The sequence below is a fragment of the Lithobates pipiens genome, unplaced genomic scaffold (genome assembly GCF_037356315.1).
Source record: "Lithobates pipiens isolate NorthernLeopardFrog02 unplaced genomic scaffold, aLitPip1_a1.2 Scaffold_13, whole genome shotgun sequence".
In the NCBI taxonomy this organism is placed as follows: domain Eukaryota; kingdom Metazoa; phylum Chordata; class Amphibia; order Anura; family Ranidae; genus Lithobates; species Lithobates pipiens.
Genome location: NW_027507718.1, coordinates 289,363,086 through 289,388,643, shown reverse-complemented (window position 1 = coordinate 289,388,643; position 25,558 = coordinate 289,363,086). Strand labels below are relative to the sequence as shown.

Here is a 25,558-nt window from a genome sequence, read left to right as displayed (position 1 = left end):
GCCTAACTCCACATTTAATGTCCCTTTAAATTGTTTGTTTGGCCCAAACAAACTATTTACTGCACTAACAGGTGTGCTTGCTGGGTGTGCTGTATTACTTGTATGTACCCTAAGCTACATATACTATACAGCATTGTGTTCCAGCAGTGGTTAGTGTGTAGTTAGTTTAAATTGTGATTTTTAGGGTTTTGGGGAAAGGGCATCATCAAAGGACCTCTGATGTCCTTTGATGACACCCTGTGGGAGGGCGAAATGCATTCACGTGACTCACTTCCGGCACTGACATCACTTCCAGTCTTGTAGGAACGCTCCTAATGGTGTTTGCTGCATCTTCTTACAATTTCAATGCCTGTTTTTAGCTTACTTTTGTAGGTATACCCTTTAAGCGCAATAAATGTGCTTTCTTAGCATACTTCACTATTGGTCCCCCTTTTTTCTTCCTTTCTGGGTACCTGTTTTGTATGGCTGAGTATTTACGTTGAAGGATCGTCTATCATCTCATCAGTCAACCTGCCATTCTGTGTCATTTTCTGGATATCTTTCTAAGCCTGTATTGACTCCCAGACTGAAAAGCTGGGTGTCATTGTGATTTGGTGAGTGGGGACATATGTGGGGGTGTCTTGGTACACCTGAAAAAAATGTCTGTAACATTTTTTCTCTTCACTTTTTGCACACCAGATGTGAAGCATTCCCCGCGATTTTGCACATTAGTTGTGAAGCACCTTTTTTTTTTTTTTACAAATGTATCTTTTATTCAAATGGAAAGAAATTATGGAACAAAACATATAAGTAATACAATGAACCAATAGGCATACAAGATAAATCAATATAATAACACGTAGCCATACAACATACATCTATGGTACTTCGCCCTGCGGAACCGAGAGAGACGGGAGCAACGAACATCTCGAACCAATCTAAGCAACTCCTTCCATAGCTCCCAAGAAAAGAGCTTATCCTGTCATGGCGTCTCCAATTCCATGCCGTAAAGGCCAAATGCCTTTCTCACAGTTATTCCACAAACACTAGTCAGCCCCACAATTCCCATCCAAATTTCAAACCTATATATAGAAAGGATGTTTTGGGCGTGGAGGGCACCTTAACGTACACTCCAGGCCCAAACCCTTAAACAAAAGAAAAGAAAGAGTGTTAAAAAAGAAAAACAAAAAATAGCTGGAAAATTATAAGACAGACGATATGAATAAAGAGAAAGAAAGAAGAAAAGGTAGAGTGAAGGGTGGGGTCCATGAGATCCATGGAGGCAGGACTACCCCCCTGTATCAAACAGCCGGAGCCGGGCACCAGGTTCTCCGTGGCAATCTGAACGTTCTGTCAATGATTCATACCTAAGGAATATCCTCCACCATTCGGGGCATCCTCGTCCAGAAGTGCCCTGCCATCCCTTGAAAATATAAATGTATTCCATTTTGACCATGTCTTAATAAATTGCTCGTTTTGTCCCCCGTATGTCAAAAAATGTCTGTAACATTTTTTCTCTTCACTTTTTGCACACCAGATGTGAAGCATTCCCCGCGATTTTGCACATTAGTTGTGAAGCACCTTTTTAGTTTTATATGGAATGTATTTAGTTGTGAAACACATTTTTTTTTTTCGTTTATGTGGACTATATGTTTTTTGTCACCTATTGTGGGTCTTTGTTTGTGAGCGCTGTATTTATATATTTTGTCACATTTCCTTCATTTAGCATATATATTTTAAAAGTGCATTTTGTATTGGCACGCTTATTGCCATACCAACGTGAAAATGTAAAGCTAGGAGATTCCAGCATCTTTTATGATTATTACAGTTAGTAAATACTACATCAAGTTATAAATCAGCTAGTCTATTTTCCAGCAGTTCTCATATGAGATACTAGAACTCCAAACATTTCCAATAAATAATAAAGTCTCTGGACATTTCCTAGTATATGCCGCAGACATACTGTAGATTATCTCTGAGAGCAGCATGTGTAATTTAATATGTAACCTAATCCACTAATGGAGATTGCACAGCTTTTCAAAGTACTCTTAATCACTAATATGGTTAGTTTTCTTTTTCCAAATAAAAACTATATTCCTAATTTTCCTAATAATGAGCATTGTTTATTATACAATGCCACTGTCTATTTTTTGTCATTTTACATAATTAAAGCAAATCTCCAGCAATAAAGATAAATATATCACCTAATAGCTTTTCTACACTCAATATGCGAAAGCTTTAGTCTCTGGTGCTTCCTTTAAAGTATATTTTGGGGTTGATAAACAGGTCTTTAACTTCAGGGCTTCCAGTGACGGGTAAAGTCACTGCTCCATAGCTGTTTTACTGCAATTATTAGTGTCACCTCCCCTCTTCACTGTGGACGTTTGGAATAACTTGGGATGTTAGCTTGACTCTAATGCCGCATACTCAGAAGGGCTCTGTCTCTCATTCCAGTGAGAAGAAAACCCGTAGTTTCTTTTTGAGACTGGATGCAAAAAGATCCACTCTGGGAACACCCCACCATGTCTTGATTCAGTTCCCAACTGCTGGCACTGATGTTTATGCTGCCAGAAGATTCACTGTCCCACTGATGTGCACCGCCCTGATTGTTCTCTGCCCAGGACAGAATCTGCTGGGTTAACAATAGAAGAATATCTCTGAACGAGGTCCCCCTTGCTTTTTTAGGTATGCCATTGTCTGAAAAAATCATCAGGTCCTTTCACTTGACCCTCTACTTCAGAGCAACTAAAGCCTTCCCAACTGCTAACAGTTCTCTGAAATTCAAAGAGTGGCATGCCTCCTCTGGCAGCCAAGCTCCCTGCACCTGTAAGTCCCCTGAGTGAGCTCCCAAGCCCCACAGACTGGCATCTGTAGTAATTTTCATTGGGGAATTCTGTGCCCAGTCCTTCCCTCCCTGCAGATGTTCCCATTGCTCCCACCAGGACAGATTGAGAAAAAAATTCTTTCTGGGAAGCTGTATGAGCTGATTCAATTAGCTTTTTCTGTGATCCCAATGATGTAGAAGAAACGCCTGAAGGGGCCTGGAATGCAATTGGGCCCATGGCCCCCCTGGAATGGCTGCAGACAGTAAACCCAATAACTGCATGATCTGAAGAAGGGAGGCCTGCGGGAGCAACCTGAAGTTCTGCACGAAGAGAAGAATCTTTAAAATCTTTTATTCCGGAAGAAAAATCTTTTGGGCAACAGTGTCTATTAGGTAACCCAAAATGGGTATGAGGGGAACTAGGAAAGACTTCTGCTGATTGACCTTCCACCTCAACTTCTGAAAGGTCCGTAAGATCAATTGTAGATCCTGAACAAGGCTCTCTTTCTCTCGGGCAAAGACCAAAAAATCATCTAAATATGGAACAATCGATACCCTCTGTATCCGAAAATAGGCCATGACTTCGGCCATGATTTTCGTGAAAACCCTTGGTGCTGCCGTTAGACCAAAAGGGAGGGCTCTGAACTGCCAATGTCTTGGACTGATCTCCATGATAACTGAAAATCTGAGCAACTTTTGATGACTCTGGGGTGGGGGGCTTTTGAATTCCAACCTGTAACCTCTTTCTATCTTTGGAGGATAAAAGGATTGCTGGAAATCTCTGCCCATTCCTTGATGAAATGCGACAATATCCCTCCTACCCCCGCTCTGGCATCACTGGGGATTTTTGGTAGCCGCTGAAGGAGTAAAGAGTGCCCCCCCCCCCCTTTTTGCTTGTCTTTGTTAAATGACCACTTCTTTGCCTGTTGCCTATTGGCCTTAAAATTTACTTTGTTCTGAAAGCCACGAAAAGGCCTCTTATTCTGGGGCTTATTATTTTGAGAAGATAGAGCCTGTTTACTCTTCTGGGAGGAACAAGCTAGGACTTTCTCTAAAGAAGAACCGAATAAGAGTTTGCCCTCCAAGGGTATGTCGCAGAGTTTATTTTTGGAGGTAAGATCGCCTTCCCAAGATTTCAGCCAGATGGCCCATCTAGCTGAATTCATGAATGCTGAAGTTCTGGCCACAGATTTTACAGAATCTGCTGCCGCATCAGCCAAAAAAGCAACTGACTTGCTAATAAGGGGTAGAGAATCCCTATCCTCTATGGTGGTGTCGACGGAGAGAAGGTCATCCAGACATTGGACCCACACTTCTAAATTCCTAGCAACACAGGTGGATGCTACAGCTGGTCCTAAAGAAAAGGCAGAGGCATCCCAGGCTTTACATAATAAAGAGTGGCCTTCCTATCCATCTGATCCTTAAGGACTTCAGAGTCCTCAAATGAAAGATCTGACTTTTTAGATACTTGTGACATAGGAGCAGCTAATCTAGGACAAAAAAACTTCCTCAAAATCGGACTGAAAGGGAAACCTTCTCTTGTGACCTCTAGACTGGAGCAACTTTTTTTCAGGATCTTTCCACTCAGAAAGGATCATGTCCTTGAGTGAATGATGCACAGGAAAAGATCTAGTTTTCCGTCATTGCAGACCTGAGGCATCTCAATCTGTTCAGAAGTATATATTGACTTTAATAGTTTGTCAATATCTTCAACTGGAAAAAGATACCTAGATGAGCTACCAGTATCCTTATCCTCTGATTCAGACCCCTCATCAGACGTAGATAAGGGATTCTCACTTTCTTCCAGGTCATAAACATTACGTGAACTACTGGTATTTGATACTAAAAGAGGTAGAGACCTAGCTGAGACTGAAGGCTCCTGAGTCACAGGTTTAGAAGTGGAAGGACCTAGCCTGGCTGCAATGTCGTTAAAGGACCGAATAGAGGCCACTACCTCCTTCATAGAAGTCATAAACTCCTTAAAAGAGTCAGTAGACCCAGAACCTGCCTTTGACAGAATACAATCCTCACAAAATAGTTTCTTACAACTATCAGAAAGCCTGGCTCTACAGTTCCCATATTTTACCTTTGCAGGTTTGTGAAACTAGAAAAAATCAGAAAACAAAACCACAAAAAAAGGCTTATACAGGCCCCCCTGCAGAAGTAGCTCTTTATGCACAGAATAGGGCTTACCTTGGGGGCAGTATTGGACCTGGATGCCACCGCTGGCTTAACTCGAGTGGGTGCTCCATCCTCAGTCCTGTCCTCAAGTTCCATAGAAGAGAACGTAGGCTAGCTGGTGAGACTCCTCTGACTGCCGCTGCCCTGCTAAACTAGCCTGCCCTGTATCTGGCAGACTGTACCAAAATGGCGTCGGAGAACTTCCAGTGACGCGGCAAGATGGCGCAGGGACCGGAAGTGTCATGACGCACTTCTGAGATGCTGTTTTTTTAAAGGATCTTAGCATAGTACAATGCAGGGGACTGAGATCTCAGAAGTGCGTCATGACACTTCCAATCTTGGCGCCATCTTGCCGCATCACTGGAAGTCCTCCGACACCATTTTGGTACACCCAACGTGGGGAAGACATGAGGAAGATGTCTCTCTACACAGCTAGACACTGGAAGGGAGTTGCCTCTGCTAATCCACCAGGGAGGCAAGTAACCCAATACATACAGTCCAACAAAAACATAGAAAACCCCAGACATTGCCACAACCAGTCCTGGATATCACAGAAGGGCGGTGCACCAACCACAGTTACCAGACCTTTAAAAAACGACAAGCATTACGGTGTGCTCCTGGAGAGTCTGGAAACACAAAACAACTGAGGGTCAGAGGAGAGGGAGGCGGCCTTTTAAATTGTATCTGATTTGTATTTCCTGTAGAGGGTAGAGCCAATCATCTCTCAAGTAGCTGTCCTGGAAGATGAGGGGGGAAAGAGCATTTATAGGCTTTTTCAGTAAACGTTTAACCTGGGAATTATAATACAACAGATATACTATTTGGGGGGTAACAACTGTGGCACATCAGGGTGTATAGCGTACTTATAACAAAGGTACAGTAACCCATAGTACCATATTTAGCCCACATTCCCACCTGTGCGATCTGCTGTGCTTGTGTCATCATGTGACAATGCACAACAAGAAGAATCTCATGATTTTCCATGGGCGCCTGTTCAAACCTATTCAACGTGCTTTCAGCGATTTGGAATAAAGATACAGATGGTTCGTCTGGTGTAACATAGTGGGGGAACTTTACTAAAACTGGAGCACTCAGAATCTGGTGCAGGTGTGCATGGTAGCCAATCAGCTTCTAATTTCAGCTTGTTCATGTATGCTTTGACAATAAAAATAAGACGCACAAGAGTGAACCTAGCCCTAATAATTTTTGCCATCTGGCTACAGTGACTTGCAACTGAAGTGGTTGCTAAACATTTCTGCACACAGTTAAAGCATTTTTGCACATTGCACATGTCCTATTAAAAAAGTAAAGGATAGTTTATGTTTAAAAGTAAAAGTTAGAATTAAATCCCCCCTGCCTCAGCCACTCCAACCAAAATTATTAAGCTTGCCATTAGCATAAAACAGACAGGCCTGTATACAAGCTGTCATCAAAGCTGGTGACGAATTGCCTTTAACCTTACTGCAGTTGTTGTTACTTATATCCCAATTATTAGCAGATAAGAGATCCACAGAAAATCTTAAAAATCTGATGATTGCTCCATAACTGGAATTTATTTTTAAAAGCTAAACCCCAAATGCTGAATATGCACTTTTTAGAATTTAAGGAATGTTTCAAAATAAATGAAAATGTTATTTTTTCAGAGACGCCATACTGTGATTTTTTTGTCTTTAATAAATAAGCCACTCAGTGCGATACCTAAATAAAATCCTAAATATGCTTTGTTTTCCCTTCCCGACTTCCCAGCTTTGATAAACAGTAGCATCTGGCACTTAAGTGAGTCGATGTCCACAGTACAGAAAGCCGGTAACTCTAGCCTCCTCCAGACATTTTTGTGGATGGGCTATATGCCCAGTATGTTATAATAACCCACCAAAGCTTCTGGCTCCTGCAGAGAGTACATTAGCATTAATTTATATTGGATGCTTTATTTATGACTTTAAGTATAGTCCTCGATCCAACCTATGCATAATCCTTACTGTAGGTAAGTGTTAAGTAATAAACAGATATTGGGGGTTATTTACTAAAGGAAAATCCACTTTGCACTGAAAGTGCACTTGGAAGTAAAGTCGCTGTAGATCCGAGGGGGACATGTAAGTAAAATAAAAAACAGCATTTTAGCTTGCATGTGATTGGATGATAAAATCAGCAGAGCTTCCACTCATTTCAGATCTACCCCTTAGATTTAGAGCGATTGCACTTCCAAGTGAACTTTCAGTGTAAAGTGGATTTACCTTTCGTAAATAACCCCCATTGTCTCTATACTGTACTGCATATATTCTCTATAACACAGCATTGTATATGACCTGGAATATCACATAGCCTACAATAAATGCATACCTGCCAACTTTTTGCAATGGGAACGAGGGACACCTAGTAGCACAAGTATGTAGGCATAAGACACACACCCTGCCATGCCCACTTAAAGGAGAAATATACAAAAAAATGATTAATTAAACCCACAAGTACTTTTTTTTTACCACTACTATTCCTTTATATTGGCTTTTAAAATTTACAAAATGCAGCAATTTAGAAAATGGATGAAAGGTTTAGCACTGGGAAACACATTTTGAAAGAATAAGGGCATTTTATATACAACTATATAGGTCAGACCAAAATGAGGGACAAATGGACTTTGTTCCAAATCAGGGACAGTCCCTCGAAATCAGGGACAGCTGGAAGCTATGTAAATGTGCATTATTTCTATTACACATGACATATAATAACAGTGTCTAATTAGCAAAAAAAATCTGAAGCAAGTGAAAAGCTCTCATAAAATAAAGGACACGTGTTTTGTGCTTTACAGAAATCAATCAAATGTCTTTCAGCCTTGACACTACAGAAAGTGTTACATCTCTTAAAGCAGCATGCTGAACGTACAAGTATAATCCGCCATTGGTAATTCCTTGCACTGTAATCATGGTGCATCTATAGTCAAAGACAGTTCAACAGCTAGGCCAGGCTGCATTATTACCCACAGTTCATTAGGATAAGCTGATTGCTGCAAGCTAATCAAGTAATCCCATACTACTATATCCCCAACATGATTTTCTAAACACATCTTCCCTGTTCTAGAACTTGCAGCATCTGATACTCTTATGGCCTTTAGGTTCTATATCTGACCTCCTGAAAGAGCTGTTTATGTCCGAGCGGCACTGCTTGTGGTGGAGCCATACTTATAACTGTGGAAGACTTAATTTCCTTAAAGGCACCCAGCCTGTACTACTTAAATGTATGCTTCCAAGGGTCTTCCCCTCTGATGGGACTTTCTTCTTTTTTTAACACTTTCTTTACCCTAAACCAAAGAAACAGAACGCACTGGCCTTATGAAGTATGTTAAAGGATAAGTTCACCTTTAGTAACATGGTACAAGTTACACCTAGGGGTAACATGTTACTAAAGAGCACGTGCCCACACCCAGGGCTGCCGTTAGAAATCATAGGGCCCCATACACCCTACCTGACAGGGCACCCCCCCCCCCCCAAATATCAAAACTATACTTTCACTAAAAATACATGAAAGTCAATAATAGTGGACACAAACATAATATAACTTACAAAAGTCTTAATAAATCTAAAATATAAAACCGTATTTAGTTAATAAATAAAGTTATATGTGTAAATGATGTCTTGAGGCTCAATCACATTAGGATGTGTGGCTGTGTTCATACAGCCAGTGCATTCTCATAGAATAATGGCCCGTACACACGATCCGAAAATCGTTTTTTTTTTTGCATAGTAGTCGCATATCGAAAATGAAGAGGTCACAAAATGTACGAAAATGCTCGTACGACAGAATAAAAAATTGGAAGTGATGTCATGTGTTGTAGTGTATTTCTATTGTATTTTCGGATGACAACTGTACTGATAAAACGAAAATCGTATAAAATTTTCATTTTTGTCGGATCGGATAATATCCGATGAACTGTCGTGATCGGCTCTCGAAAGCTCTGTACTAACAATCCGATTATCGTACGATCGATTCGAAAGCGGTATTTTTCGTCCAATTTTCGGATCTTGTGTACCACTCATTCCCACTGTATGGGCCAGGGAACCTGTGTGAATGAGCCCTTAATTTTTTTAATGATTTTAATTATTTTTTTAATTTTTTTAATTATTCTTTACAATTCTTTTTTTTTACAACACTGTTGGGGAGGGCTTGAGTAAAATATCAGGGGTCAGACCCCTAATATCTCACCTTTGAGACAGAGAAAGGAATTGAGGAAACAGATTCTTCAATTCCTTTCTCTGTGGCCTCAGTTGCACTAAAGATGAAGGAACAGGAAACAGAGGCTCCAGTCCATTCATAAACTGAAGCAGAGTAAACACAGTTTACTCTGCATTAGTTTTGAACGGACATAGGAGTGGTTGGTACCAATCAACTCACTGTGTCCAATCAGAAATGGAAGGGGCCGGTAAATGACATATTTACCGGCCCCTTCCCCCACTATCCATTCCCCAGCAGGAGAGGGAAGCCAGCAGTGCTGTGGGGAGGGGGGATGAGGGGGGGGATAAGAGGGGTAGGTACACAGGGGGGAATCAGATGTGGGCAGCACAAGGAGAGGGGTGGATGCAGCAGGACAATTACAGAACGATGCACTGGGGTTGATTTACTAAAACTGTAGAGTACAAAATCTGATGCAGTTCTGCATCGAAACCAATCAGCTTCCAGTTTATTTTTTGTCAAAGCTTAATTGAACAAGCTGAAGTTAGAAGCTGGTTGGCTATCATGCACAGCTGCATCAGATTTTGCACTCTTCAGTTTTAGTAAATCATTCCCACTGTGTTGTGTTTGTGTCTCTCCCTCCAGCAGCTGAAAGCCAGCAGAAGGGAGAGTGGGAGAAACCCGCTTTCAGATGCTGGAGGGAGTGACACAGTGCATCATTCTGTAGTTGTCCTCCCGTCCCGACGCACAAATCCCTGTGCTGTCCGGGCCCCCCTGTATGTCCCCACCTCCCAATCTTCTCCTTGCACTATCTGTCAAAGTTTAAAAACAGTGTGGCTGTGCGGGGCTCCGCCCACACTGCTGTGCCACTCATTCATTATTCTGTGAATAAATGAACTACCGCAGTAGATGGCTTGAAGTTCTCAATGAACTGCAAGGGTACTGGTGAGCACTCTTGCAGTTCACTGACACTTCCTACAGCTTTCAAACAGAAAGCCTATATAAAGGTCTAGGCTAGAAGCTGTAGGCAGTCAGACACTGCACCCACAATCTGCTGATTGTGGGTGCAATGCTTTGCAGGCTCCTGAAAAAATGTTTTTTTTTTTACCTGCAAACATATGTGTATTATTTATTTATTTTATTTTTTGGTAAAGGTGCATGTCTGTCAAATTAGGACCTGCGGCTGTGTTCATACAGCTGCTGCGTCCCCATAAGCCCCATACACACTATTAGTTTTTCTGCTGAGTTTTTCTTTCAGATTTACCAAAACCATATAATATGAGATCAAACCTTAGGAGTTTCAATGTGTATGCAATCAGGCAGGCCCTTCACTACATGGTTTTGGTAAAGCTGAAGGAAAAACTCATCAGAAAAACTGATAGTGTGTATGGGGCTATAGTGTAACATAGGCTGCCTACACACAGCAAAAGCCACATTTGAAGTCATTAACATGACTGATTATAAAAAGGGCATCTTAGAGAGTCAGAGTGTCTCAGGCATAAAGATGGGCAGAGGTCCACCAATATATTGCCCCCTGCAACCATATGGTGGTAAGAAACAGTAATGGTTTATGTGTTTCAGAGGCCACAATCTTATTCCTCAAAACTTCTTTGGAAGGCTCTATCCATTTTTTTTAAACTGATTAGAAATAAAGGCTTCCTGAGGGGAAAAATCTCTTCACTTTTTTGCATAACAGAAAGCATCACCAGCAGCAATAGAAAAAAACTGACACATTCTAACCCTTTCCAAATCTATCTAAAACAAAATGAAAGACAACTTCACTTTAAGACACAGAGGTGGTTTGAAACAAGGTATAGCTTTACTGTAAATCATCAATTTAAAGCGGAACTAAACCATCCTATGTATTTTAGCAAAGGAAGCTGTCATCTTAGCTTCCATTTGATCTGCAACTGTCATGATGCTGCACATGTGATCAGTTAAGACACCACCCATTTTATGGATTGACAGTTTGGTTGAGAGCACAAGCAGATGTGACAGTTAGCATTGCCGAGATGCTAGGAGTTTAACAGTTTTTTTAAACCATTAAAGCGGAGGTCCACACAAAAATGGGCATAGATCCCTGCAGTGACTGCGGTGACCTACGCAACCCTCCCCCCCCCCCATCTGCTGGGAGACACATGGGTCCCAGAGACAGCAGGGACCATTCAGATTGTGCAGTATGACTCGCGCATGCATAGTAGAGAACCAGGAAGTGAAGCCGCGCCTTCTTCTAGCTCTTTTACAAGCGGTGGCCCGGTCTTCTGTCGCCGATGCCGCTGTCGCCGTCTTCTCTTCTTGAGCTGTTGCCTCATCGCTGTCTCTGGCCACAATGACAGGCACGCGGCGTGCGGCGACTTATATAGGGACATCGCCGGGTGATGTCCCCGTCCATTATGATGTCACAGTCCCAGGGGCGGGGACATCATCCGTCGATGTCCCTATATAAGTCGCTGCATGCCGCGTGCCTGTCATTGTGGCCAGAGACAGCCAGAGACAGCCAGAGGCCAGATGCCAGAGACAGCCAGAGACAGAGTCCCGCTAAAACTAGCTGACCGCCACCATTACTAGTAAAAATAAAAATGCCATAAATATATTCCATAGTTTGTAGACGCGATAACAAACCAACCAATATATGCTATTTGGGATTTTTAAAACAAAAATATGTAGCAGAATACATATTGGGCTAAACTGATAAAGAAATTAGATCTTTTACATATTTTTATTGGATATGTTGTATAGCAAAAAGTTAAATATATATATATATTTTTTAAATCGTTGCATTTTTTTTGTTTATAGTGCAAAACATTTAAATCGCATAGGTGATCAAATACCACCAAAAGAAAGCTCTATTTGAGAGAAAAAAGGGACATCAATTTTGTTTGGGTACAGCCTGGCCTGGTCATTAGGAGGGTAAAACCTTCTGGGGCTGAAGTGGTTAAGATAACCTAGTTGTGCAAATTGAATCTCAGTGATATTCTGGATCTGGTCATATGCTCCACGTCTTCCATCCCAAGACAGGAACTAATGCAAAATCCAATCCTACAAGATCCATATTTAAAAGTCAAGTGTAGTCAAGCAATTACAAACAGTGGAAACACTACTAGAAGAGCATTCCATATGCTCCCTACCTTCCTATCCATATGGTTAGTCTGTGTTCCTTTATGTACTATACTAAGGGCCATAGAGCGGTTGCTTATTCTCAGTTAATTGCTAACTGAAACATATGCAGAGATGTTATGCCATGTGTTAAGGTATATTTCATTTAAGTGATTCTATAGCAAAGAATAAAAAAAAAAAATAACAAACATTCTATAGCTACTGTAACTTCTTCGTGCAATGGTTTTTCACAGAGTAGCCCCGATCCTCTTCTTTTTGGATCCTCCGCTGGCTCCTCCTCCCTGTCAAGTGCCCCCAATAGCAAGCCTCTTGCTATGGGGGCAATCGAGCAGGGTTGCTCCAGAGTCACACTCTGTGTGTCCATTTACACATGGAGCACGGCTCAGCCCCACTCTCCTCAATGGCTCCCACTGCTGTGTGAGGTCACACATCAATTTTAAATGGCTGTAGACTCACCTCAGAGGAACTAAAAGCGGACCTGACCCTTTTCTGAAAATGTAAAACACCACAATGGAAGTGTGTTACCAATTTTTGTGCCGTTCAAACGTCACTTCAAAACACTAACATGTGCATTTTGTGACAAAAATTAGGCCACATACTATGTTTAGGTATAAGTAGCAGTTACTAATGAGCTGTAGTTCATAATGGGGGTTGGTAAGCTAGAACAGTGTTTCTCAACCTTTTTTTCGCTCTGGGAGCCCTTGAAAAGTATTTTCAGCTTTGAGGCACCCCAGTCTAAGGCTTGGTTTACATTACTGGATGTCGGGAGAACGTACACAAAATCACGTGCATTCCCAACATGCATCAAGCATTTTCAAATTCAGTGCATTTTTGGTGTGGCGTTTTTTAAAAAAAGGGTTTGGGACTTTTGTTCTTGCATTTCTGTAGGCATGCAGGATGCAGCTACACAGATGTGAACCAAGGACTCATTCCATGGTGAGGTTGGGGGACAGTAAATCCATGCAGTTGAGCTGCATTTTTATCACTCCCAACTCATCCCCCCATTAGCTGCAGTGGCAACAGCCAGGGTCATACACAACTCTGTCTCCTCCTCTCCATTGCCCCTTTCTGTGGGGATCCCCCAAGGCTCTGTTCTTGGACCCCTTCTCTTCTCTACACCTCCTCCCTTGGTCACTTGATAACCACCCACGGCTTCCAATACCACTTATACACTGATGACACCCAAATCTATCTGTCTACTCCTCACCTCACTCCTTCAGTCTCCTCTCGCATTATTAACTTACTAACTGACATATCAGCATGGATGTTGCACCAGTTCCTTAAACGAAATCTCTCTAAAACTGAGCTATTAATATTCCCCCCCCTCCATGACTTTTCCATCAAAATCAACAATGCAACCATCAGTCCCTCCCCTTACGCCAGGGTACTAGGTGTAATCCTAGACTCTGACTTGTCATTTCAGCTTCAAATCCAATCGTTGTCAAAAGTTTGTAGAATTCACCTCTGTAACATCTCTAAAATTCACCCCTTTTTTAACAAATTAAACCACCAAGCTCTTCATTCACTCCCTTGTTATCTCTCACCTTGACTATTGCAACTCCCTTCTCACTGGCCTACCTATCCCCAGGCTATCCCGTCTTCAGTCTATCATGAATGCTGCTGCCAGACTTATCCACCTTACCAAACGCTTAGTGTCTGCCAACCGTCTCCTCCAATCCCTACACTGGCTCCCAATCACCCAGCAAATTTAATTCAAAATACTAACCACAACATACAAAGCCATTCACAGCTCTGTCCCAAGCTACTGTACATCACCAATCTTGTCTCCAAATATCACCCAAATCGTCCTCTCCGCTCTTCTCAAGACTCCTACTCTCAAGCTCTCTCGTCTCCTCCTCCCATGCTTGTCTCCAGGATTTCTCCAGAGCCTCTCCCATCCTCTGGAACTTGCTACCCCTCAACCTGTCTGGCTGTCCCCTACTCTTGCTACCTTCAGGCCATCCCTGAAAACTCATCTCTTCAGGAAAGCCTATCACGTCTACAACTAATCTCCTACGACTTCCATCAGCTCATTCCCCACATTTACAACCTTTTGTACCGCCTGCTCCACCCTATTAGATTGTAAGCTCTTCTGAGCAGGGCCATCTTAATCCTCCTGTATTTTATTGTATTTTAACTGTATTGTCTCCCTTTTATATTGTAAAGTGCTGTGTAAACTGTTGGCGCTATGTAAATCCTTTATAATAATAATAATGATTTGGCCATGGCTGGAAGTATAACCCCAGGTGAATGGGGTAGCACTGCATCTGCATGCGGGTTGCAGCATGGTGATGCTGCATTTAGGGAGTTAAAATGCAGCATCACTATAAAGCCACCCCTCTCTCCCTGCTTGTACTATGAAGTAATTCATCCTCGAAGATCACAACAAAGACTCAAGAGTGGGGTTTCAGTCAATATCTAATAGCTTATAAACGCCCGGTATTTGTTTACATTAGAGGGCTGGGTGACTGCCAAGACTCTGCACAATGCCTACCGCAGTTCACATCAAGTATCCTGCGTTACTGTGTGATTCACATGTGATCTGGGTGCAGTGCGATTTCAGCCCATTCATTCACAGCAAAAGTAGTGCATTTACCACAAAATGCAGAGCAAATGGGATCACATGATACTTCTGTAACATATGATCTGGTGCAGGCAAACACACAGTGTTTGTGACTTGCTTTGTTAACTTTAACCAATGTCACTATACATATACCATAATAAATAAATAAATAAATATCTGCTGCACTTATATAAATTCTAGTATGGACATTAATAGTAAAACACCAGCAGCTAGCACAATATTGAAGAAAATCAATAAAAAGCATATATGGAAAAGGTGTAGCACATGTAAATGAAGTCCATAAAAAATAAATACAGGAACAAATATAGAGTTCAATTCAGACAGTGGTGAGCAGGAGGTAAATGACAGACGAAACCTCTGGTGAACTCCATGCCCAAGAGGGTTAAGACAGTGCTGGAAAATAATGGTGGCCACACAAAATATTGACACTTTGGGTCGAATTTAGAAGCAAGCTGGAGTTCCACTTTAAGGCTGGGTTCACACCGCTGCGGGGGGAGAACCGGATGTGATTCGCACAGCAAATCACATCCGATCTCCGTAGCGCTGCGAGTTCAGCCATACAGATAGTATGGCTGAACTCGCAGCGGTCCCGCAGCAAACTCGCACGGGACCCTTTTTTGGGTCCGCAACGGAATCAGATCGCATGGGGGTTCACACCATGCGATCCGATTCCTGTGCGAGTCGGCAGATCGCACTGCGATCTGCCGACGGATCTGGGGGTGTCATTAACATAACATTGACACCCCCAGCCGTCCGCATAGGGCAGTGTGAACTGCCGGCGGGAGGTATGCGATGCGGGAAAACGCCACGGATTCGCGGCGTTCCCGCATCGCAGCAATGTGAACCTAGCCTAAAAGTAAGCATTTATTTAAAATTACTCTGTTGCTATCCAGAAAATAATAGAAATAGGTCATTTCTGAGTCCCCTGCACTCTGCAATACTACCTGCTGGCCCCTTCTTTACTACAGGAAAGAGTAGTGATGTAGAAAATGGCAGATGTAAAGTTAGCACATTTTGGGGGAACAGACACTAGACACACCTATAAGCGTATTTAATGCTAAAGTATTTTCAGACAGTGTACAAGATCTGAGTTAAATTTATATTTATTTGCAAGAAACATTTTCTTTAATCTCCTCGATAGTAACAAAATTCCTTAAATCAAATAAATGTATTAATTTGAAAAAACCCTATATATATATATATATATATATATATATATATATATATATATATATATACATACACAGTATCTCACGAAAGTGAGTACACCCCTCACATTTTTGTTAATATTTTATTATATCTTTTAATGTGACAACACTGAGGAAATTATACTTTGCTATAATGTAAAGTAGTGAGTGTACAGCTTGTATAACAGTGTACATTTTCTGTCCCCTCAAAATAAATCAACACACAACTATTAATGTCTAAACCACTGGCAACAAAATTGAGTACACCCCTAAGTGAAAATGTCCAAATTGGGCCCAATTAGCCCTTTTCCCTCCCCAATGTCATGTGACTCGTGTTACAAGGTCTTAGGTGTGAATGGGGAGCAGGTTTGTTAAATTTGGTGTTATAGCCCTCACTCTCTCATACTGGTCACTGGAAGTTCAACATGGCACCTCATGGCAAAGAACTCTCTGATGATCTGAAAAAAAGAATTGCTACTTTACATAAAGATGGCCTAGGCTATAAAAAGATTGCCAAGACCCTGAAACTGAGCTGCAGTTCGGTGGCCAAGACCATACAGCGGTTTGACAGGATAGATTCCACTCAGAACAGGCCTCGCCATGGTCGACCAAAGAAGTTGAGTGCACATGCTCAGCGTTATACCCAGAGGTTGTCTTTAGGAAATAGACGCATAAGTGCTGCCAGCATTGCTGCAGAGGTTGAAGGGGTGAGGGGTCAGCCTGTCAGTGCTCAGACCATACGCCGCACACTACATCAAATTGTTCTGCATGGATATCGTTCCAGAAGGAAGCCTCTTCTAAAGATGAAGCACAAGAAAACCTGCAGTTTGCTGAACATAAGCGGACTAAGGACATGGTTTACTGGAACCATGTCCTGTGGTCTGATGAAATAAGATAAACTTATTTGGTTCAGATAATGTCAAGCATGTGTGGCAGGAACCAGGTGAGGAGTCCAAAGAGGTGTGTCTTGCCTACAGTCAAGCATGGTGGTGGGAGTGTCATGGTCTGGGGCTGCATGAGTGCTGCCGACACTGGGGAGCTACAAATCATTGAGGTAACCATGAATGCCAACATGTACAGTGACATACTCAAGCAGAGCATGATCCCCTCCCTTCAGAGACTGGACAGCAGGGCAGTATTCTAAGATAATAAGGATCCCTAACACACCTCCAAGACGACCATTGCCTTGCTAAAGTCGCTGAGGGTAAAGGTGATGGACTAGCCAAGCATGTCTCCAGACCTAAACCCTATTGAGCATCTGTGGGGCATCCTCAAAGGAAGGTGGAGGAGCACAAGGTCTCTAACATCCACCAGCTCCGTGATGCCCTCATGGAGGAGTGGAAGAGGACTCCAGTAACAACCTGTGAAGCTCTGGTGAACTCCATGCCCAAGAGGGTTAAGGCAGTGCTGGAAAATAATGGTGGCCACACAAAATATTGACGCTTTGGGTAGAATTTGAACACTTTCACTTAGGGGTATACTCACTTTTGTTGCCAGCGGTTTAGAAATTAATGACTGTGTGTTGAGTTATTTTAAAAGGGACAGCAAATTTACACTGTTATACAAGCTGTACACTCACTACTTTACATTGTAGCAAAGTGTAATTTCTTCAGTGTTGTCACATGAAAAGATATAATAAAATATTTACAAAAATATGAGGGGTGTACTCACTTGTGAGATACTGTATATATATATATATATATATATATATATATATATATATATATATATATGTCATTCGGCCCACTTCCTGTAGGCTAAGGTTGTCATGGAGCCCCTGGGCTTACAGGACTTCTAGATTGAGCACTGCCCACACATTATATGATCAGTCCAGGAAGGACAGCCTATCTCCACTGCTGATGAAGAAAAGGAAAGACCCTTGATGTCAGTGAACTGGCATGAAGACTGCAGGTAGAAATATATATATATCCCCTAGAAGCTGGAGTGCAGTGCTCAGTCTAGAAGTCCTATAAGCCCAGTGGGTACATAACAACCTCAGCCTACAGGAAATGGGCCGAATGACTCTAGCTATCATTCAATATGAGAAACTGCACTGGATCCTGGTGTGGCAAGTTTGTGAGAGGCAGTACCAAGGCTAACATGGTTATTGCAGTGAAAAGTGTTTTTTTTTTTTTTTTTTTTTTAATTAACAACAGAAAAATAGGTTTCCTTGTCTTGAGAGCTTCCAGTCCAGCACACCTCCAAGCATATTATAAATGGCTCCACTCTCCCTGCTGGATTGTAAATGCATTTTACATTGTAAAGCAAAGGCTTCTTGTTGAATTGTACCTACAGGTAAGCCTATTATAAGGCTTACTTGTAGGTACTGTAAATATCTCCTATACTTGCACCGTTTAGCCGTTTAGGGGATATTTACTATATACTTTGCTGATGACGTCATCAGCGCATGCGGTCTGGAACAGCTGCCCATGTTGTGACCGGCGGCTCCCATGCGTGGGAGTGATGTTATTGCGGCCCCCGGCCAGTCACAGCGCCGGAGCCCGCGAACCCGGAAGAAACACCAGGAAAGATGTCAGCCATCTCAGCAGTGTGTGAGCACCTCTGCAGGGCTTCGTTCTAAGGTAAGTATTTCATAATGAGCTAGTATGCAATGCATACTAGCTTATTATGCCTTTGTCTTACAGGTTTTTTTGTTTGTTTGTTTGTTTGTTTGTTTGTTTTTTGTGGGGGGCTTACAACCTCTTTAAATATTACAGCAAGAGGAATGGGCACAGTTTAAAATGGGTAAGGATGCCCAAAACTCCAAGGTAGATGGTAATAGAGACAGGAACTGCAGTAGCGTAATCTTGCTGCTGAGTTTTTGAATACTTAAGCCCCGTACACACTGCCCGAATGCTGGGCAACATCGGCTGGTTAAAAAAAACAACGGCTGACATTCGGCCCATGTGTATGGCACCATTTGGCCGGCTTCTGTCGGATGAGCATGCTGGAAAACCAGCAGCTGACTGACTTCTGATCAGCTCTCTCAGCCAACAGCGGAGGGGCGGGGGTGACTCTTTCACCCCGTCAGAACACTCAGCGGGAGAGATCGCTGTACTATCTTCAGATAGTTAGTACAGCAGCTCCGACCAAAGCTGACACTTATAGTGTGTACCAGGCTTTATAGGAAGGTACGGTGGCCAAGACCATACAGCGGTTTGACAGGACAGATTTCACTCAGAACAGGCCTCGCCATGGTTGACCAAAGAAGTTGAGTGCACGTGCTCAGCGTCATATCCAGAGGTTGTCTTTGGGAAATAGACGTATGAGTGCTGCCAGCATTGCTGCAGAGGTTTAAGGGGTAGGGGGTCAGCCTGTCCGTGCTCAGACCATACACCGCACACTGCATCAAATTGTTCTGCATGACTATTGTCCCAGAAGGAAGCCTCTTCTAAAGATGAAGCACAAGAAAACCCTCAGTTTGCTGAAGACAAGCAGACTAAGGACATGGATTACTGGAACCATGTCCTGTGGTCTGATGAGAGATCACTGTACTAACTTCACATAGTTAGTACAGCAGCTCTGACTGAAGCTGCCACTCATAGTGTGTACCAGGCTTTATAAGAAGGGCAGCAAATGACTTGGCCCCTAATGAAATATCAATTCTGGGTGGAGTCTTTTTTTCCATTATTAATATTACAGTATTGTTATTATACAGGATTTATATAGTACCAACAATTTATAGATCTGTATTTTATGTATGCATATATGCACTCTGTTTGTTAAAAGACCTAACATGGGGTCCCAAAAATATTATTTGGGGGCCCAGCAGTTTTATACATATTAAGTTTGTGTCGAACTAACTGGGGTCTAGTAAAAAACAACGCCTAATACTGGAGTCACATAATAAAAAAAGGCGGGGCAGCATTAAATAAACAGCAGCAACAGTGAAAGAAATGACAGACAACTGGGGCCTCATACTATATTTCATTTAAAGTAAACCCAATCATACAGGTTACTAAATGAGTTAATTCACAAATGACTACTGGTGATGCCTCTAATAAACTGTCAGCCTGTAATTGCAGTCTTTGTAATTTCTCTCGCATCATATTGTTATCTAGAGAGAATATAGCACCACACATTTTAGTGATCAAGGCAACTCCCTGAATACAAACAGAAACATTGTATAACTGCGGAATGATAACCACAAATAGGGTGCACTATATGTGTATATACAGTGTAACCCATTCACAAGTTTTAGAATTAGGTGACAATGGCATTTCATAACACTTGATATTTATAACACTTACAATATACTGATTTCAATGTTGTGAATGAGGCATTCCTCAAAAAGGGGTCCATCTCAATTTAGAAGGTCTTAGTGTGTTATCACTACTATCACAATACAGGATCCTGTCATTTCTAAACTGTGAATAGCAGGGCAGTCTGCCTAAGGCTCGGTTCACATTGCCGTGACATGAGATCCAACTTGTGAGACCCCAAGTTGCATGACATGTCAAATTTATTGTTTCCCTATGAAAGCCATCTTAACTGATACTACACAAGTCGCACTGACTTTAGAAAAGGTTCCTGCATTACTTTGGTCCGACTTGGGTGTGATTTCAGCCCTTGTACAGGCTCCCAAATAGCATCCAAGTCGGATTAAGTTGGAAGTAAGTTGCAGGGCAAAGTTGCCATCGCAGCAGTGTGAACAGAGCCTAAGACCCCATACACACTATTCAATTTTCTGCAGATTTTTTCATCAGATTTACCAGAACCATATAATATGAGGTTAAACCATAAGAGTTTAAATGTATGCAATCAGGCAGGTCCTTGCACTATATGGTTTTGGTAAATCTGAAGACAAAAATCTGCAGAAAATCTATTAGTGTGTATGGGGCTTTAGCCTCTCATAAGTCTCGTTCAATCTTATATGACTCCTCCTCCTTGTGTTACTTTTCTTTTCCCATATGATTTACTATTCTGTTTATATACTCCTTTACTAGCTATACTAGATACAACATACAAGATCTATGCTAGATACAAGAAACTAGATACATATATAAACTTTACTAGATTCAAGGTACATGTATAGCATCTACATTATATACAAGATACTTTTATAAGATCTATACAAAATACAAGATCTATATCAGATACAAGATACTCATATATTTAATCTACACAAGACACTTGATCTATATACCATCATATACTATATAGAAGATCTATACCAAGTACAGGGGACATATATAAGAATTATACTAACTATACTAGATATGAGATACTTATACAAGATCTATACTGGATACAAGGCACATATATAGGATCGACACTATATACAAGACACTTATATAAGATCTATACAAGATACTAGATCTATATCAAATACAAGATACTTATATATTTAATCTGTGCAAGACATTAGATCTATGCTATCATATACTAGATACAAGAACTATACAGTACATAGGATTGACACTATATACAAGATTCTTATATAAGATCTATACAAGATACTAGATCTATACTAGATACAATATATTTAATATTTAATCTGTGCAAGACATTAAATCTATGCTATCATATACTAGATACAAAATATATACTAGACATAAGGTACATACAGTACATAGGATCTACACTATATACGAGATACTTATATAAGATCTATATATATAGATATATATATAGATATATATATATATATATATATATATAGATATATATATATAGATATATATATATATATATATATATATATATATATATATATATATATATATATATATATATATATAGATAGATAGATAGATATACATATTCTATACTAGATACAAGATGCTTATATAAGACATATGCAAAATATTAGATTTTTTCTATTATCTACAAGATATGAGATATATACTGGATACAAGATAGTTATATAAGATCTATACAAGATAAAGGATCTATACTGGGTAGAAGATACATATATAACATGTATGCAAGATACTGCATCTTCACTATATATATTTGATACAAGATGAATACTAGTTATATAGGATCTACACTATTATATATAGGCACATATATAGGATGTACAAGATATGCATATAAGATCTATACTAATATAAACTAGATACTAGATCTATACTATTATATACTAGATAGAGATCTATAATAGATATATAAGATTTACAGTACTATATAGTTGATACATATATAAGATGTACAAGATATGTATATAAGATCTATACTATTATAAACTAGATACTAGAGCTATATTTTTATATACTAGATACAAGATCTATACTAGATATATACGATCTACTTTATTATATAATAGCTACAGGGTACATATATAAGACATACAAGACATTTATATAAGATCTATACTATTATAAACTAGATCTATATTAGATAAATATGACCTACACTATCATATACAAGATATATATATATATATAAGATGTACAAGGTATGTATATAAGGTATACATTATTATAAACGACTAGATCTATACTATTATATACAAGGTGCATTATATAATATCTATTGTAGTATACACGTTATAGAAGATCTCCTGTCCCATGAAGAGTACAAGGTAAACTATGACAATAGATATTTAGTTTTATGGCATACAAGTGAAATGATGGTAGAACTTGCCCCCACAAAGCCCCCCTGGCCATACACTGATGCTGGCACTGTGGATTTGGTGATGTCTGATCCAGCCATCCTGTGCTGTCACCCTGCCATAGGATGGGAAGGGTGTGGCCGCCTGGAGCCAGACATTGTACATTGTGGTACCCATTAGATAATGATGCTGCAGAATGCCTGAGATCTGGGCGATCAGAACACACTAATAAAACACAGCAGATCCTCCAACCAACTGCACACATGAATAAACCAGCAGCAGCCCCCAGACTATCACAGTGAACATCGCACAAGTTTGTAAACTAGGACATACAACACCCTGATCACAACTTACACACACTGCAAAGACAACTTCATTTCTATCAGTTCTACTCAGCAGCTTTCTCCCAATCTTGTGCTGATAGAGCTGAGCAGATGAGATAACCAGCTCTAAATCCCGTGCTGGCACTCCTGTCATTCCCTTCTCCTGTCCCCTCCCTCCCTATAGACAGACAGCGGGGTCACTTACTCGGTACAGAAGTCTGTATGTAGATGACTCCCAGAGAAGACAGCGCCCGCACACAGGATGCCCGCACACAGGATGCCCTCCTGGTTCTACTGATCGCCCATGTGCTGCTGATGCTGCTGACACATTGGTCGCACCGCCCACACCGATCAGCGGTGATGTCACTTCAAGGCGAGGTGACCAATCGGGGAGCTTAGTATCCTCTGCCACGCCCACGCCAGTCTGCCCTTCTGACAGGTGCAGTACCATCAGAAGGATGATCTTTGCTCCTCCAATTATCCTTCCTATTGGTGTCGGCTTTCTCCAGCAGGGAGGTCATGGATTATCGATCAGTGGAGGCCAATATGGTTTTTGACATTTACTGATGAGCTGAGGGTGAGGGGTCCGGATGTCATATATAAGTGCAATCTAAATTAACCCCTTCATGCCTAAGCATTTTTCTGACATTTGTTGCTTACAAGTTAAAATCTGTCGTTTTTGTTATAAAATTACTTAGAACCCCCAAACATTATATATATATATATATATAACAAAAATCCCATCTGGGTGAAAAATGTGCATTGATAGGATTTTAGCAAACTTTGTTGCAGATTTCTACCTTTCTGTTCTAAAGGAAATGATGTCAGTGTGCAGAGTAAATCTGAATGGGAGTGACATTTTCATTATTAATCAGCTGATGCACTTGCAGTGTTCTAATGAGGAAAGTGTCAAGGTCTGCATCTCTGATTCATCTCTGAATTGTTAAGTTGGAGTATCTCATCATAAATTACATTTTTGTTGCAGTTTGCCTAAAATGTTACTTGTATCTTAGTGCTGAATTCTGGGAAAATCATTTAAGGCAATCAGACAAGCAGGAAATGACATTTCTGGGGCGTTCCCAACACCAACTAAAGAATGTAAAGAATGCCTCCAGGTAGCCATTATGCACTGAATTTTTCAGAAAATTACAGCACTGCAAACTGAAAAGGAAAGACAATTTTTACAATATGGCTTATATAGCAATTGCATAAGCCATATTATTATTTTTACTATTTTGTTCCTATGAAAGTAGAGTTATCCTTTAGGAGTAAAGGTTTTTTACATTTAGCTTTTAAAAAATAGGCCATAGATGAATCAAAATTCGACCGGTTTGGCAGGGACCAGAAAAATTTCAATCCATCTATGGCCATTCCTGATCATTAGATTTCTGTTGAATGGGAATGTCGGACATTTTTCATTCGAACAGCTGCTGCAGCACTGATCAGTGTATTCTGACAGCAGAGGGCTCCCCACTGTCATAATATAATAGCACAATAGGGAGAATTCCTCCATTCACATCGCTTGTGTGGATGGGGGGACCCATGTGTTATTATTCAATGAGCCTGCTGGCTGATCATGTGACATTGGACCCCATAGCCATATGACAAGTCGCATCCCATGCTTCTCTATGATAACCGTTCATATACATGTGACTTCAAGTCGCAGTAACTTCAAAGTAGTTCCTGCACTACTTTGATCCGACTTTCATGTGACTTGAGGTCCATGGACCTCAATGAAAATCCTCAAAAGCTGCAAGAAAGTTGCACCTGTATGATATAGATTTGGGTGCGACTTGTGAAAACAATACCGGCAATGTAGAGAAACGGAAAAGCCCCCCACCCGCAGACCCCCACAACCACCGGCCAGGGTTGTGCGAAAGAGGCCCTTGTCCCCATCAACATGGGTACAAGGTGCTTTGGGGGAGCAAACCCCCCCTGTCTCAAAGCACCCACCCATGTTGAGGGCACGTTGCCTGGTATGATTCAGAAAATGGGGGGCGCTCGCTTGTACCCCCTTTTTTAATTTTGGTGTGAGGTTCACCCTAAAATCCATACCAGACCCGAAGGGCCCTGGTATGCATGAGGGGGGGAGGCCATACGCCATTTTCTTTCATTTATTTATCATTGCCGGCATTCTTTCTTTTACATTCAGGGGAAACCCACTGACAGCTGATGAGTCACCAGTTGTTAAGGGTGCCATGGCCGGCTTCCCAGCCCCGTTCCTTAACAAGCAGCTATTCATCACAAAGAATTTGAATCAGTTGATCAATTTTCAACCAATGCAAATCATTCTAAAAATTAGTAAATTCTTTAGAAAATAAAGAAACCAAACAAAACAAAATACATTTTTCCATTCTGCACATGTCTAATGACTTAGTAGAGCACGTACAATCACGGTGATCAAAAACAGCACTCATCTAAAGTTGCATTCAAATCGAAGAGTAAATCGCAATGGAAATCAAATTATTTTTAAGTTGCACAATTGTGAATGGACTCTAAAGCCTCGTACACATGATCGGATTTTCGTCCGGGAATTGTGTGATGACAGATTGTTTGCCTAAAATCCGACCGCTAGTACGCTCCATCATACAATTGTAAGCCAACTTTCCGCCAACAAATGTTGGATGGCAAGCTAGTAAATTT

The 25,558-nt window shown here is 41.1% G+C and overlaps 1 protein-coding gene across 2 annotated transcripts in view; it reads right to left on the bottom strand.

The window, feature by feature from the left end:
• Window positions 1-25,558, bottom strand: part of ANK2 (ankyrin 2) — a 749,119-nt gene that overhangs the window by 620,472 nt on the left and 103,089 nt on the right. The window contains exon 1 of one of the 2 annotated variants that reach the window (XM_077476769.1): window positions 23,121-23,259. The exons of the other annotated variant lie outside the window; for it this stretch is intronic. The gene's annotated coding sequence lies outside the window, so the exon portion shown is untranslated. Of the gene's footprint in view, window positions 1-23,120; window positions 23,260-25,558 lie in introns of those variants that run through there. 2 annotated transcript variants of the gene reach the window in all.